At 41.1% G+C, this 17,015-nt stretch overlaps 1 protein-coding gene across 1 annotated transcript in view; it reads left to right on the top strand.

Moving 5' to 3' along the window:
- The window catches only part of LOC121597504 (nuclear transcription factor Y subunit gamma-like), a 111,007-nt gene that overhangs the window by 80,292 nt on the left and 13,700 nt on the right, over positions 1-17,015 (top strand). The window lies entirely within an intron of this gene.

The following is a 17,015-nucleotide window of genomic DNA, read 5'->3' as shown; positions in this document are numbered from 1 at the left end:
ACCCACAAGCACATAAGATCTATTTACGATCTTGCGTAGTTTGGGCTCGCTTCAGGCAATTACCCCTATTAGATGTTCGATAAACGTTTCCTATCAACGTGTTAGAATGCGCCGAAAAATTAATTATTAATCACGATCAAATGAGCGGAACGAAGCGCGGGCAATTCAACAAAAATTGCGACGCAAGACAAAACAGACGAGATCCACACGCCTAGCGTAACGATCATTCTGCAGAATCGCCAAGGAAAAACAAGAAACCTCCTTCAGATCCCTACAGTCACACGGGCAAAAGAAGCGTGTAAATTTATGGTTACAATTTATTATGAGATTTAAAAAAGCAATAATTTATTTTCCAAATGAAACCACCCAAATTCTGCCCTGCGCTACCTCGGCCGGATGGTGCTGTATCAGCAAGTAATTGAAGCGCGAGCGAGGTGAATATTAGGATGAGCTTTTAAGCACCTCTTTGCCATCGAACCGGAATCCAACCGCAGCTCCAAGGCCAGTTTCGCTGGTGTCGGTTAAGTTGTTGCAGCGAGCGCGCGTCCGTTCGCAAACCATGGCCATGGAGTGTGAGGTTTTTGGATTCGCCGTTTTCCACCTTTTTCTTAGCCTGCGGTGACCACGACGCTGGAACGATTGCCGAGGCGTTCGTGCCTGCCTGCCTGGTTGGGATGATTTCTTACCATATTCAACCGAGCCCTGCGTCGTGCCCACCGTTGCTCAGCTTGTGTCGGGCTGGTTTCGTTTCTTTCTGACTCTTTGTTTCTTCCACTTATCCCGTGGTTTTGTTGTTTTAGTCGGCAGAATGTTGTTGGTGGCGGTAGGATGAGATGATCGTTTTTATTCATCGTTTTGCTGCGAGTGATGCGGGTGTGTGGAGGAAGCAGAGAAGGTAGTAAGCCTCGTGCCAGCATGCGAATAAAAGAAACATTTATTCCATCGTTTACGGTGCCGCATCAACCGCAGCCGCCGTTGCGTTCGTTGACAGTTACAAGTTGTTAACAAATTTGAAACCTATACCCGTCGGCTTGAGCCCGACCAGCTGGCAATTCATGACGGTTTTCGAAGTGGTTGAGATGGGTTGGGAGAAGAATTGCTGCAGTTACCACGGAAGGTATAAAGAGTTATTCCATTTCAATTAAATGTGAAATGAAAGCTATCAACGACTTCATTCATTAATAAGCGGATTTGCTGTGGAAGTCACTGCGCAACGATGAAGAAAAATGGACCAAGTATTGATTTTGTACAAGTCTGGTTTTGGTAGAAAAATCCGAGATTCAAGCATGAATAAGTTTTGTTATCGCGTCAGTTCCTATTGTTGTTTGTAGAGTGTCAAACCCCTGGTCATCCTAGGAGAAGTCGTTGATTGAGGTGAAAGTAAACCCCACGTTTTATTGTTTCAGCGAAGAAGATGCTATTCAATCAAGAGTAACAAAAGATATCGTGCTTCCTGTTCTCTGTCAGTATATGAATCTTTGTTGCAGCCTGATTGTGTATTCTCAGTTTTGTGTTTTGTCTTTTTTGCTTTTTTGAACGATTATTTATACTCACTGAAGCGTATGAAAGATCACTGAAAGCATCCCAATATCGAACAAATATAACTTTTTCAATTTCATAATGATTTAAAAAATGCGAAAATATTAAATTCATTCTTCTTAAACTGCAATGATGAGAGTTTAATTTTAACTAGTTTAAACCATGTAACAAGACTCAAAATTTGGCGTAACGGCAAGATATTCTGTCCAAACAATGTTATCGCTGGATGACCACACACGTCTGTCACTTTGATCGTTTCGCTAACGAGACCCTCAAACGTTTGTTATTTTGGTTCTGCTTTGCCCTCAAACCGAAACAATGATCCGGACATAGTTCATTCCAATCGAGATGTAGGTTATCCGCCGTCTCCAGGTGACTTTGTTCTGTACAATCTACCAACGAAATGCAAAATTCGTTCAATTCAATCGACGACGCGATGAAACGGTACGCAAACGCGATAGCCATCGAAAAACAAATTGAATAATGATTGAAATATGTAAGCCCTCCGTGAGTGAGTGTGTGTGCTTCTTATATTCCAAACACAATGGACATTGGCTTTTTTGAACGCCACTCGCACTCCGAAAGCGAAAACGCAGAGAAAAAGAGCTGAATATTTGCTCTTCAGCTTTGTAATGCCATTGATCCTCAGACAGGCGCGACACACGATCGCCTCACGTGTCGAATGGGTAACCCTTTCGGTTGACCACTTTTTATGTTTTTTTGCTCTTTTTTAACAAGGGTGAAGTGTTTTTTTGTGTATTCTTTGTTATTATTGGGCGCAGTTTAAGTGCATAATTGGTATGCGAGGAACGTGCGGAGAGCTTCAAAATAGCTTCGAGGAAGGAATTTACAATCGATCGATCGATGACGTGTTCGATTTTGGCATCATTCAGCTGATGTCAGCGTCGATAGAATGTTGAATAAATTTATAAAGACCTCACAGCGAGCCTACATTAGCAAAACACAATTTTTCTGAACACTCACTTAGAATAATTTCGAATATGATTGATATTTTGTTTACTATATGTCAAGTATTTTTCTCTCACTAACCAAAATACTTCAACGGTTCATCAAGTACAGTAAAAAGTTAATCGTTCACTTTTCCATTTTAAACCACACACACAACGCACGAATGGCACACGCTTCATTGAGTCGTGCGTAATACGAACCGGTTAACGCCACCGGGAAACGCTTTTCTACACCAATGCACACCGGGCAATCGTCAACACGCAGCGGAATGTGGTCGCATGTTGGTACGTGATAAATGCAACAGTCCAGCCACCCTTTTCCTGCATGACCGACCTCACCGTACTGTACGCAACCGGATGTCCTGTGCACGAGGGATGGAAAGGGATGAGCAAAGGAATTCAATCGTATCGGGTGCGTGTGAGCCTGAGTGTGCTTATATGCTTACAGGTAATATCGAGCACAATGCAACAAGAGGTAATAATAAACTGTTTTCGATGCATTTGCTGCGTTCGGGCGCCTATCGAAGGCAAACACTTTGATGCATTAAGAGCAATTGGATGCATCGATGAGTTTGTTGAGCTTGAGCGAGCGTTTTTGCCTGCACTGGATAGAGTGGAATGCAAAGATATTGACAATGAAATAAAAATGAAACAAATCTCAATAGGAGCCGATCGGGAATAAAGACGAAAAAAAGCAGTTTGTTGTAAAATACGCATCCATAAGCAGAAACAAAACGATGATCGAGTGAAAAAAGGAAATAAACAAAACAATGCAATAGAATGGAGAAAAAAGTTCAGAATGAATGAAAGCGAATTAATACTGTCAGCGTATATTTTGATAGGAAAAAGTTTTGCATTGTTTCCAGTGTTAATTGAAAAATCTGTAAAAATATATAAATGGTCTTTTAATGCTTTTGTTCGAAGAGCAAAGAATCAGAGAAAGTAAACCAAACTCCACCGCGAAAAAAAAAGTTTTATGACAGATTGAATGCTGATGATTCCATTTGCGTTTCAAAACGCAGTCCTTCAATGTATAAGTTATTTCATATTAATAGAGGAAGTGCTTCGTCAATGGAACCAGTAACTGCAATGCTTAATCAAGCTTCAAAACACACTTGCAATATGCAATAACTGCATAAAGTATTGCCAATATAGTTGAATTTCCATCCTAAAACAGCACGAACTAATTTCCTGTCCAACTGCTGCAACAAACTGCCTCTTCCTGGCCACAAAATGATCCTGTTTTACTCTACGCTCTGAAGGATAATCTTCAATACCTTGTTAAAAAATATTCCATTGAATGGAAGCAGTACAAAACACACCATAATGCGACAAGCCTTGCACTTTAGTGAAAAAAGCATGAAAAATAGCATGTGAATACCAGCGTATGTGCCCAAGAAAGCCATCGAGGAACGACCCCATGCAAGTAGAGCCCAGCAGGACGTGTGCCGCAATAAGCTTGTGCTGGTTCCGGCCCAGCTTGTTGCCAACACAATAATCGTTTATTTTTGTCCTTTTTTTGGCGAGAATGAGCTCCTACTGGCCACCGGAAATGTAACACACACAGGTGGTCCAGGGGCGGGACATCAATGGAAGGAAAGCCACTCGATATATTTACAGTCGATTGCATAGAAATTGCATTAACATAATAAGCTGCACTCGCCCGCAAATTCCTTTTTTCTAGCAATATCCTTCCAAGTATGTTCCCCATAACGGTTGGCTTTTAAACCGTATTTTCTTGTGGGGTATTCTACACCGTTGGTATGTACACCGGAAGATACATAAATAGCATCACTGCCGGTCATAATTCGCGTCCAAACACCGCACAGGAAACGTTATTTGTTTTCCACCTTGTAGCATGTTTTTAATACCACGCTGGTCACATTATGCCACGCTGGTCACATTATTCTACAAGGACCAACAAACGTTCCGTTGATTTCGATCCAAATGTCGCTAATGTGATGCTTTACAACAATAGAATTAATTTAATTATACCGTCAACGCAAAACCACGACCGTTCACATTTCAAGCGACTATTTGTGGCTTACGGATGTGTTGTACGCGGTTGAGGATTTTGCAATGAAGATCCGTTTTCAATAACTCGAGCCACGCCGAGGTAAATCATTGTGGCCATGTCCTTCCGCTGTTTTTGTATGGTTGTGGCTTTTTCCTTAGAATGTTAATTTAAAACGCGCACAATTCTGCTCCGGAAACAGTCTCTTTCGGTCCTTTGGACAAGAAACAAACGATGTCATTGATGAGAATGTACGGTTACCGCCAGCTACAAACAAACATGCGTACATATTTCTCCTGCCACCGGAAAGGTTTCCAGCACGATTTGTTTGCAAAATTATCTTCTAAACGATGGCATAAAGACCGGTTCCTTATCGTACAGCAAACTGGAACCGACTCCACGACCTTTGGAAGACATTTGCAAAGCGATGGATTATCTTTCGCCAGAAACGGTTCGCCATCGATGGTCAACGGTCTGTCGCGTCACACCCACGTCGAAGATCGGGCCGAGAAGCGTTGATGAAATCGATGAAAAATCGAACGTCATCCATAGCGAGTGGGGTTTAGTGTCCTTAATGGCTGAGCGACTGTCTTGCTGACACTGCAACCGTTCGATCAATCGTTTCGGGGACTAGTATGCAGGGGTGACCCGTTGACGACGTTGGCTTATTCCATGCGATAAATCGATGAAAAGATGATTAATGAGCTGGTGAATGAAAGTGAGGATTAAAAGCATGTAGAATGAGTGTGTTTTTTCACCGTGCTTTGAGAGACACTCATGAAGCGGGTAAAGTAGGAGACATTGAATGGATTAACTTATTCTTTCAGGTTCATTGTATTTGTTGTTCTTAAGAGCATTAGACCGATAATTAGTTTATTAATTATTCAACAATTTTGAAGCAGAATAACTTTATTTACAGTATAAAGTAGCAAAAGAAAGTACTAGTTGAAGTATTTGCCCTGATTGGTTCAGTGGGCTAAACAGTGTTGGCGAGTAATCTCTGATTAATGATACCTTTTTATTCGCAAAAGCTTTTGAAAACAACTCCTCTCAGTTGGTGGTAAATATACTAGACTGCACTTTGTTGCAACACATTGTAAGATGTTTAAAGTAATCCGCTGATGGATAAGCTGATGACAAATGTAACCGGAGATCAGGGCAGTTGATCGAATTCATTTCCCAATATAGGTTATTAAGTGCAAGAAGATTAAACCACCTAAAAACTAAACGAGACGAGAATGGCTCGTGAAAGTCTGAACTGGTAACTGATTGTTAGCAATAAATTATACTTTTACATCCCCAAGTAAAAATATCTCTTAAATACGAATCAATCAAATACGAATACAACCATCCATAACGTACTGAATTTTCGAATGTCTACTCCCTTGCTTTCCCTTTTAGTGTCATTTTTATGAGAAATTCGATGAAACATGGGCTAATGTGGACAAAATAATTCTTTAGTACGAGTTCAATTCCAACCTTTCGAATTCCGATACGTTTATCTCTTCACTGTGTTCTTTGGAGCACCACATCCGCTTGACAGCGATGGAATTCAATGCAGACTCTTTTCGTATTCTCTCTTTCGTTAGCTCATAAATAAATCCAAGTCACATAATTCTGTATTCTGAACGGTGTTTCCTAATTTCCTGCCCCTGATAGTCATCCTTAAGTCTCGCAAAACGAGAGCCAAACTTACACTGCTATCTGCGTGTCCCATGTGACTTTCAACCCACTCGGTGAAGAAGAATCATTCCCCAAATCTCGTTCTCATGCGACCTGACAGAAGTGTGGCAAAAATTGTACCTCAAGAAGAGAAGCATAATTTATTATCATCATTTCTATCATCGCTACCGTTGTAATAAGTTTTCCTTGGAGCATTCCCGAGGTATTTGAATGTAAGAAAGAGATACTAAAATGAGACAAAAATGGAACTGTATGAGTTGACACCGGTAGCAACTTTGACGATGAAGTACTCACACTCTTTCCCACAGTTCCTTTGACGAAAGCCGGTAGAACTTACCCAGAGTATCTCATCAAGTTGAGCCCAGTTCAATCACCCCAGCTGCTCGGTTGGGAAATAGGTAAGAGAGCCTCGGGAGAAGATTTAAATCAGCGAACAGAGCATGAGCAACGACCGAAAGCGGAAGTGAACCGATTTGGAAGGTGCAAGGAAAGAATTTGTGATGAAATATCTTCCAAAGGGTTATGAGTCTATTTTCCGAAAAGTGTGGTGGGGTTGAAAGTGTAGTAGGGTTGAATGGAACACTCGGGCGGGAAAATAACCATAAGCAATCATCATCATTCGAGAGTGTAGAATGTTTCTTTTGATATATTCTTGCAATATACTAAGACCAAAGTTGTGATAAAATTGGTTTTCGATTTTAATATGCGCAAGGGTAGACTTCATGATATGAGTTTGTATGAGAGAATAAAAGATGCGAACTGAATTTCCTGATCTCTTCAGATGACGATTGACTACTGTTTGACAAAATCACAGATGAAAAGGAGACGAGACATACTTGAGTTGGATGGAGTAAGTGCAAAAGGGAATAGAAATTATGAACGTTTAAAGCGAACAGTGTAAAGTATATTCCTTTTTCATATCGTTGGTAAAATGAAAGTCAAGAATGGTATCAATGACTGCTGTCTCAATGCGTGCGATGATTTCAATTTGAATCTATCTTGCTTTGAAAATCAAATTGACTAAGTGAGTAAAGCTCAGTTATTACAATTAAATAATAAATTTTAGATTAATAAATGTTCTACATTGATTCTACAAAGACATTTTTACCTATCCCCTCAATTTTCAAATATTTTAACAGATTTTGAATGTGTCGTTAAAACTTCAAACATTGCCTTGACATGATTTCCTATTGTTTTAGGCACATGAATATCTCCACTAAACAGTTTTGATGAGGGCAAAATAAAAAATTCACTAAACTTTGCTTAACTTTGCTAAACTTCTATCAATCCAAATATTTAATCTTTCTTATTCTAAAGTCTTTATCACAAACACCTTTTTGAAAAGCACAATATTCTCATAGTAACGTTATAGTTATCACACAAAACCATACACTCCACTGATTTGATAAATGTTTTGTCGAGAAACCACTCTTAGCATTTCATAACAATTTCCCCGAAGACGATTGCGTTATTCTTCCGTGCTCTCGTTGCGAACCTAACTAGTTTCACCGGAAACACTCGTTGTTGCAGTATCAAGATGAAGGTGGCAGCAGCCAAGTGCATAAATTTCACCAGCATAACGCAGTAACTCCCATCTGGCTCGCTCTCTCCTACTCTGTTTTCCATCCTTTTTAAATGGTTTAGATGAAGTGTTTCCTAAATGCCGTCAGAACGCTTCCACTTTCTTCAGAACAAACATTCTTCGCCGCATTACTTTCACAAGTCCAACGCCCCAATTGTGCGATAACTCGTTTGGCGTGGTACGGCGCCTCTAGGACTGCTATCTGTTGCGCGGTTCCGTTGTCATTTCCTAGATACTTTCTGTGACAACTGGAACCACGACAGACCCGCGAGCTAACTCCCAACCGATAGTTGAGTGTATCTCCTCTCCTCGGTTGTACGATGGTTGGTTGGTTGCATGTATTGCATACAGAACCTGCTGGTACCTGCGGGTCATAATCGGAAACTAGATAGACAATATATTTTATTCATCTTTCCAGCAGTACAATCAACCACGCAAATGGAAAACACGAGGTCTCTACAAGAACCTCTAACCTTGTGGTCGGGTGACAATGTTTTTTCGCGGTGGCTACACACACAAACATTCACCTCGAAGTGCGTATCACAAAATGATATGATACCTGTGCACTTCTACCCTCGGGTCTTCAGTCGGAAGGTTCCGGTTCGTTGACGCCCGTACCCTTTGAATTTTGCAATTTTATTGGACTGCAATGGAGAATCGCGATTGTGTCATTTCCATTTCCTAACAACTTCTGATACAAGCCGTTGTTTATCATCGGCGAGCAGAAAAGAGTTCTATTTCCACTTCAAAAAAACATGAAGACCCTGGTCTTGTTGTCTGTTCCCTGCTTTCCTCAAACGTGTGTGATCGTCTGATTTATTCTGGTGTATGATATGATATTTATTTTCTAAAAGCGACCCAACTGGAAATGGAAATGTCGGACCAACGGACGGATTTTAGCGCAAGTCTATTTCTTTCTCTCGAATTTTATCTGTCAACCGTGCTGGAAATTGCAATAAACGTGGTGCGCTCTCCAGCATGACGGCCAACGCTTCGTGTTCTCTGCGCATACCGTTGGTGATATAAATAGCGCATAAACAATAAACCTTCGCTAGATGCTGAAACCTAAATCGCGTCAGAATCCATCCGAGTGTCTCCGCTGTCTCTTCCGGCGGATGGGATATACTGGACTTATCCGATTCTTACCGGGTGTCGAGAGCGGGTGGAAAAGTACGAATCAAATCCTTTTCTCCGACATCAAGACATTTTCCGTGCGAGTCATGAAGGTCCGCACCCGGTTGAAGCAGATAAAGTTAATCCTGTGGCAGACATGGACAGTGGAAACCATCATCCTGGTACAATCCTATCCAGGAATGTGTCACGCTCGTTGTTGCAAATGTGTTGATTGTTGTGAGCGTGTCAGTCGCAAAAAAAAACTGAGAAAAGGTTTTAATGGGAATGTGGTGGAGTAAAAGGAGAGCATCCAATTATGATAATAGCATGGGTAGGATTGTGCTGGATGGAAAGGAGAAACTTATGGTAATATAAATATTTGAATCGCTTGAATCGAATCGAAAGTGAAGAGTAAAACAGATTAATTATTTTACCTTCTGAGACAAACTATCTAAAAAAAACTATTATCTTTTTCTGACAGTAAAGTACAAAAAATAAGAAACGATAGAAAAAAATATGTTTGATAACAACAGCCTAATAATCGATATTGGATATAAGTTATTACTTCAATCAAAGTAAGTAAAATCCATCATTCGTTTTGCTTCTCGTACATTAAGTGAGCAGCAATCTCGTTACTTGGAAACTACGTACTTACTTTCATCAAACCTTCCGAACAACACATCAACATCAATTATTCATTTGAAAGCCGAAAAGAACGTTAATTATCCTACTGAAAACAAATCAACAACTCGAGTGACAATAATCAAACCCAACACAAACATTACCCATAAGGACATTATTAGATGGGGTGATGTTGACATCAGTCCTTTGAGCCCTTGGTCGACAACGAACGAAAAATCATGAGACAAACGCCCATCCCGAACAACACTGCTCGATTTGTATCAGTCAGCCTCTGCCCAATTTAATCGATTGGAGAAATTAATGGTGTTAACTTGACTGACAGTTGCAGTGGGCTCTAACACCAACACACACAATCACACTCATTATGCTATTTACATTATGAATTAGACTGGTCGTTCGGGGAAATACTGTTGGTAGTGACCCAGAACGACGGTGGCGCAATGTTTAGATTGATGAGGCCCGATTACGGCGACCAAAGGCCGAGGCCGGAGCGTTGACAGTTACAACCACCGAGCAGTCCGTGATCAATATCGTCATCATCATCATCAACATCGTTACTGAGCGACCGTTACCGTTTTCGTCATCCGGGTGAATTGTTGAACCTCGGGAATTGGTGTTATCGTGGTAAAAGCGAATGTTGAAAAGGGCATAGATTTAGGCTTTTGACATTTACCAGCATTAGAAGAATATCATGGTGGTCTAAGCTCTTGCGAAAGTACAATGATATTGATATTACCTATTTCTTTTTAATTGCTTCATAATATTAACTGACATGTTATCTGTTGAAAGTGTTCAAATCTTATCGAATTCTAGCATTTTGACGAATACTTCGACTATCTACTGGTCCAAACAATTTAAATACAATGCGTATTCTCTTTCTCCTTATTTTTTCGATATGATATGATATCAACAATCAAGTTTCAATCTTTTGTTCTTAATTAACGCATGTTATTCGTACTGCTCACATCAACAATACATCGTTTATTTGCAAAAACCAAAAAGCCCTCAGCATCACATTTCTCTTTTCCATCTAATTAACACCCCTTCATTTCGTTCCAAATCAAACAAACTGTTTGTCTCCCTTCTGGTACTATTCTTCCAAAGCACCTTGTAACAATCGTAATCAGGTTAATCGAATAAAAACCACACAAACACAGTCATTCGTCGGCAGGTAACTTACCATATGATTAAGCTCAACCGCAGTGGCGTGAGTTCACACCATATTGCTTTAGCGTACCTCGTTTCTGTTTTCTTCATCACTCACCTCACGTATTCGCCGAAAGGTCCGCTCCTAAACTCATGTGCCCCTCCCGTTGGATAATAGTTGTTTAGTCAAATAATCCGTTAATGGGGTGTAATTTTCGGGTTTTTCTTTTCCAGAACGTCCAGAATCGAACGACCCGAGGGTAAACACTCCAATCGGTTTGCTTCGGTTGGAGCGAAACCGTAATTATGTTGTTAATTCCGTCCATTCAGCACTTGGTTTGTTCAAGCTAGGAACGATGGATGGGGTCCTTCACTGTTATGACGTCTGTTTTCACATTCACACCAGCGTCGGTTCGCTGTATAATTTGTCTCATTCATTATGCATCTACTCGTGCCGAATTACATTATGGTCTTTCCTCATGGGCCGACCGTGTGGTTGGAATGTGTATTTGTTTTACGATCGTTAAGTGAGGTTCGGCTCTTACTCGATCGCTCAGGTATTTTGTACCTAGAGTCTGTGTATTAGCCCGTACTGTACTTGGTTAAGTACCCATTTGTGATTATCGTTCATAAAACAAAAGAGATTGCATTGTAGCACATTCAGGATACTGCGATAAAACGGCTGACGGTGCTAAGCCATCTCTAGAAAATGTGCGATAATGATCATTATTTATTTCTGCAGAACACCATTGGATGGAAGAAAATTTTGATCATAAATCAAAGAAACCCGTATTACTACACATTTCATTACTCAAATCAAAGTACATAATCGTTCAGATCATGGCATAGAATTGAGTCATTTTTCTAGCGTATTATGAATCTCATTCAAAAAATTCTTGTTTGGATGAAAGGTAATTGTAATTGCTTAAAGTACTTTGTTTCACATACCAAACAGCTCAACAAATATCCTTTGTTAGATTAGTTTGGTTGACTAAATGACATAGTTACCAATCTACATGATATACAGCCCTTGAGTAAATCGTAAAGCAATTTTATGTCTTCCGAAAAAGGTGCGCCATGAACCGTTAAAGCCTGTTTCATTGCCTGTTTTTGTCATGTTTCGGGTCATCAGACCTACAAGCCATCACCAGCTCTAGAACGCATGTACTTTCATCAGCTTCGGTGTGTCAATTTACTGCAGTTTTATTGTCCCGTGTGATACCATCGGCAAGATTCGAGGGATGCTTGGTCTTGGTCAAGCGCGCGAATGGCAAGCGCACATAAAGATCATCAGAACGATCGACGCATCGTCGGCGAAGAGGATGTTCAACGCGATGTAAGTAGCGTAATGCTTACGATTCACGCCACCAACCGACCGTTAACTGTTAGCAACGTCTGTCGACACAATCCAAAATCGACTAACAACAGTCGGCGAACCTCCTCGACAGCCTCCGACGTGTCCAAGTCTCGCCAAGCTCCATCGTTCGATCACTGCGCCATGATAAACCTAATGGATCGCAACCATACGATCTAAAGTGGTTTTATTTATTTTATTTAGCTTTTTCTTCTCTTGTTACTGCTGCTATTGGAAGCCACCGACCGGCCAGTTCATCTGTTCTGTTCACTGATAGGAGCGGAACCAGGACCAGGCCAAATCTACAATCTGCACACATCGAAAAACGGCTGGTTTTTGGTTGGTTTTTGGTTCGGTTTTTGACCGTCACACAGCTTAGATTGGAGCGTACTGATTGGGGAGACGCTTTTGGAAGAGAGCTTATTTCGTTCCCTGACCATACTATCAGTCGACTGTTGGACTGCTTTTCTTTGGCCCTTATTAGATAGCGTTTCCTTCGGTGTGGTTGTGCTAATGCCAGAGGTCCTTGACTTGTGGTGGTGGGGAGATATTATTCCGCGATGTTGTCCCAGTGGCGAAGACGGCTCGATACAAAGGCTGATGTGTGATAGCTTAACTAAATGGACCACGATGTTGGGCCATCGGGAAACCGAAAACCTTTTACTGTTGCCCGGAGCATTGACGTTGTGATAGGATTAGCTCGAGAGCAGGGTCGTGCTAATTAATAATCCGATTTTAATGAATCATACTCTTTGGTAAGTCGGGACAGAGTGCTAGCGAAACGTCTAATCAGTTGAATGCATTATTGGAAATGAAGTAAACGGATAGTGAACTTTTTTTTACGGAAATTGAGGATAACTCTTCGATTTCTTTATCAGAGAACTTACTCAAACTACCTTCAAGAATGCACATCATTATTCAGCAATCAAAACAGTTGCGACTATTTGTTACACAAAGAAACAGTGGTCATACAATCGTCCAAGACCAGGAACAATTTATCTTCTATTGGCGCCATTAAACGATCACCGTAGAACTGGCTAAAGCCTACATTTGTTCGGCATCCACACGACAGACTCTTTTACTTTCTCTGCAGTATGGAAAGCGGGACATGAAGTCACCACGTCCGGCGTACGTTGGCGCGACAATTTGGTATTTTGCGATATATTGTCGCGATCAGCAATCCCTAAGCCGACGAAAAATGGTTTACATTTGGACCATATCATCTCTCCCTCTCTTTACTCGTTGACTTATCTCTTCAACCCTTCCTTTTCTTGTCTGCCTTTCGACCACATCCCACTCTGTCCAGTGGACGGAGCAAAACTAAAGATTTCAACGGCAGCAACACGAAGAGCCTCTTCTGGGCCTCTCCTTTCCGTCGTTGGAGTCGGCTGGCGCTTGGCGCTCGGAAAAGAAGAATGATATCAGTTCGCTTATCGGCATCCAGCACTTAAAGCAATAAATTACGGAAATTCTGCTTGGCTCGCTCGATCTGGGCCCGCCAGAACCACCTTCGGGATTTATGAAATCACTCTCGCAGTGCTCCCCAAACTACGCTCTCGTACATACGCGCTTACCTTTGCATCGAATGTTGCGTTGAAAGCTTATCAGGGATTTATTTTCCTCGTCCTCCACGCATTACCACACTTCCCCTGTTTCTAGATCGCAAATGGTGATCCGATGATAGTTTGTTCTGGACGGCGAGAGTGGCGAGAGTAGCAACTGGAAGCTAAAGTAAATCCCGCCCTCAATTCTTAAGCAGCCGACTGTTGGGCTCCATCTCGCCTACCAAGAGTGAGATTAAGCTCGAACTGACGCCAGCTGTTCAAAAAAGTATCTAAAGCTATCAACATTGTTTGATTAATCTTAAAATACTTCGGAAAGACAATCTGACGCAGAGCTTAGGTTGATAACTTCAATGATTTGGGAAAGAAAATATGTTTGAGGACAATCTTTGAACAAATTTCAAAATTGTATCGAAGATAATTCCATGTGATGTATTCAAAAGTTTTGTATTGAGCCGGTCTCATGGTACAGTCGTCAACTCGTACGACTTAATAACATGCCCGTCATGGGTTCAAGCCCCAAATAGACCGTGCCGCCATACGTAGGACTGACTATCCTGCTATGGGGGGAAATCAATAAGTCACTGAAAGCCAACCCCACAAGTGGGTTGGTAGGCCTTGACCGGCATCGGTTGTTGAGCCAAAAGAAGAAGAAGAAGTATTCAAAAGTTTAGAATGTTAAATCAAGATTTGTGAAGTGCAATGTGACTAAAGAGAAGCAATATTTCCCAACATTGTAGGTTTGGGTTTGTCACTGAAATCTTAAATACGATCTCGAAATCTCAAAATCTCCTTCAGCTGCAAGATTATCAATAATTAGTATCCGATATCTTGCTACGTGCAAACACTTTTTTTACCAAGAAAGTAAAGGTCTGAATGCAGAGCTCCGATTGGTTAAAAGATCAGGAACACCATCGTTACTCCAACGGTTGGTATGTAAACGATCGAACCCAAAAGCTGTTTCGCCCCAATGAAGCTGCGAAGAAGCAAACAAAAGAGCAAAGCAAGTACACGATTGTACGCACCAACAAACAAAAAAAGCTTTCATCTACCTCCCCGACCAAAACCGGATGAAAACAGACCGTCCAACTAAAAGTATGGCGAAGGTGAGCGTTGGAGCACAGCATTTCAGAAAGCGAATGAGAAAAAGAGTTTGCTTATTCGATCGCAATGGTTAGCACCGCCCCAATCGCGTGTACAGCGCAACGCTGCACGCGATCAAGGCCTAAATAAACACTTTCAAGCAGTTCAGGTTGTGCGAGAGGTGCAAAGTTGAAGTTTTTGTTGAATATGGCTTGTATCAAGAGTAACGTATTGAATTCCAAACTTTCCCATGAAAGTGCGATTTTATTGTTTGTTTGTTAGTTTTGATAATATAAACGTATCCAAATAGATATAATTATACACATGTTGTTGACTTATCAACTCCATTATATGCTAAAAAATCCATATCACATTGTATCCCGTCGTTTAATGCAGTAAAACCAACTTTCCCGTCAACAACACACTGCTGAAACCTTAACAATAGATACACCAAGTACACTTTTTATCTCCACGCTACAAACGCTTATGTTACACATTCCTCACGACCGATGGTGATAAATTATCATCCAAGCGCCAACGCGAACGATTACAAACAACAACGAACGTGCACACACGCCGAAGGAATCTATCCACCTGGCTGACCAGATTTTGATTAGTGTCGTTGAATAGACGACGTTTTTTTTTGTGCCTTTTCCATGTATCAGAGTGTATGCGTGGTTTTGGGAGTTCCGTGTAAAGGGTTGCACAGGCTGCCGTTGACAGCGACCGCCGTCAGCACGATATCGATGCTGGAACATAAATCTTATGCTTAGACCACCTTCGCACCACCTTCACTGAGTTTGGTGGCTGATTTACATGCTTGCCGATATCACTGTACAGCCAACAGTGGCGCAACATTCCTGGTACGATTGACAGTGCAAAAAATTGGGGTCTGCTCGTTGGTGGAAAGTTTTGGACCAATCGATTGAGTTTGTGACATTTTACCGCTTTTCCATAATCGAACGATGGTTTATCGGGTGTGAGCGCGTGAAAATGGGAAGCAAAACGAGCGAAAAGAAAAGAATTACCCGTGGAAGGGATTGTTGGGTGTTGGTCGGTCGCTTATCTCTACCAACCACAACCAGTGCTGCTCGTGGAGTGGAATGCTTTGAGTTACAACACTGACAATTCTTGGCCGTCGTCTCAAGCAAGGTATTTGAAAGTGTCACCAGAAAACAAACAATCCTTCCATCATTTCCGCTGAAGGTAACTTTTGTTTGCTACGGAGAGCAATAAATTGCTACCAACTGATGGCGATCTCAAGCATGGGTCAGGGAGCATTGATGGACAGTAAAAATAATTGCATTTGGAAGTGTTTCTGAAGCAAGTGGGTTATAGAAAAGACTTCAAACATCAGAAAAACTTTAAATCTAAAAACTATTGTTGATGAATTTTAACGTTGAATACAATTGTGAAAATGAAGCCAACGCATTCACATAAATGAGTTTTGTCGTTATCAATTGTTATCTCCATCGAAACACTAACACCGGTTAATCCTGCTGGAATTTAAAATATACCATTCGTTGCCATTGAGCAAAGGCGTTGATGAGGAAAATTCCATATCAATTGCAAATTAATTGCAACCCAATGGATGCAACAGTACAACAGACGACCAGACCAAAAAAAGGGTATCGTAAAAGCTCTGGCGCCACGATAGTGTCCCCATGTTTGGACAAAAGAGTTGAAGCATTGCACATACTGGTAACGAAACATATGCGGTGGTTAAAATGGCTGTTTTGGAGGCGGTTGATTTCAGTTTATCGCAACTCCGGTGCCCACAAGCATTGTTTCATGGTTCAGTACGCTTAGCCGTCCGTGAACCGCGAGTGAGTCTCTGTAGGCTATAGCTGATACCAACAGGTTCTAGGGAAACATTTTTTTCCTGGTCCGACTGAGGCTTATAACCAACCAGGTTAAATGATACAGGTTTTGGATCAATTTGAAACAGCAAGCCAACGTTAAATACTGCGCTATCATTATAACGCATTTTTGAATAATTTAGTCTGATTGTCTTATTTGTTACATTTATACTTACTGTCATATTTAAGTGTTGCCTTTTAATCTGAATTTCCATACTGATAATTGTTCATAAATTGCTTTTTATAACCTTTTGTAGCATTGTTTTGTACAATTTTAAGAGCCTCTATAGAAGAGGGTACTGGGAAAGGGTTCTTTCAGTAAAGAAATAAATATTTAACTTTGCTCCAAACGGATATGATGATAGATTTCGCTATTTCAGCTCGCCAGGACGAAGGAACGTTGGCGATGGGGAAATTTATTGCCGATTTCCTACTAGTATTGGGAGGAATATTGCCCAAGAGAAGGGATC

This window comes from Anopheles merus, chromosome 3R (assembly GCF_017562075.2).
Source record: "Anopheles merus strain MAF chromosome 3R, AmerM5.1, whole genome shotgun sequence".
Classification (NCBI taxonomy): domain Eukaryota; kingdom Metazoa; phylum Arthropoda; class Insecta; order Diptera; family Culicidae; genus Anopheles; species Anopheles merus.
This window is presented reverse-complemented; position numbering and strand designations above follow the sequence as displayed.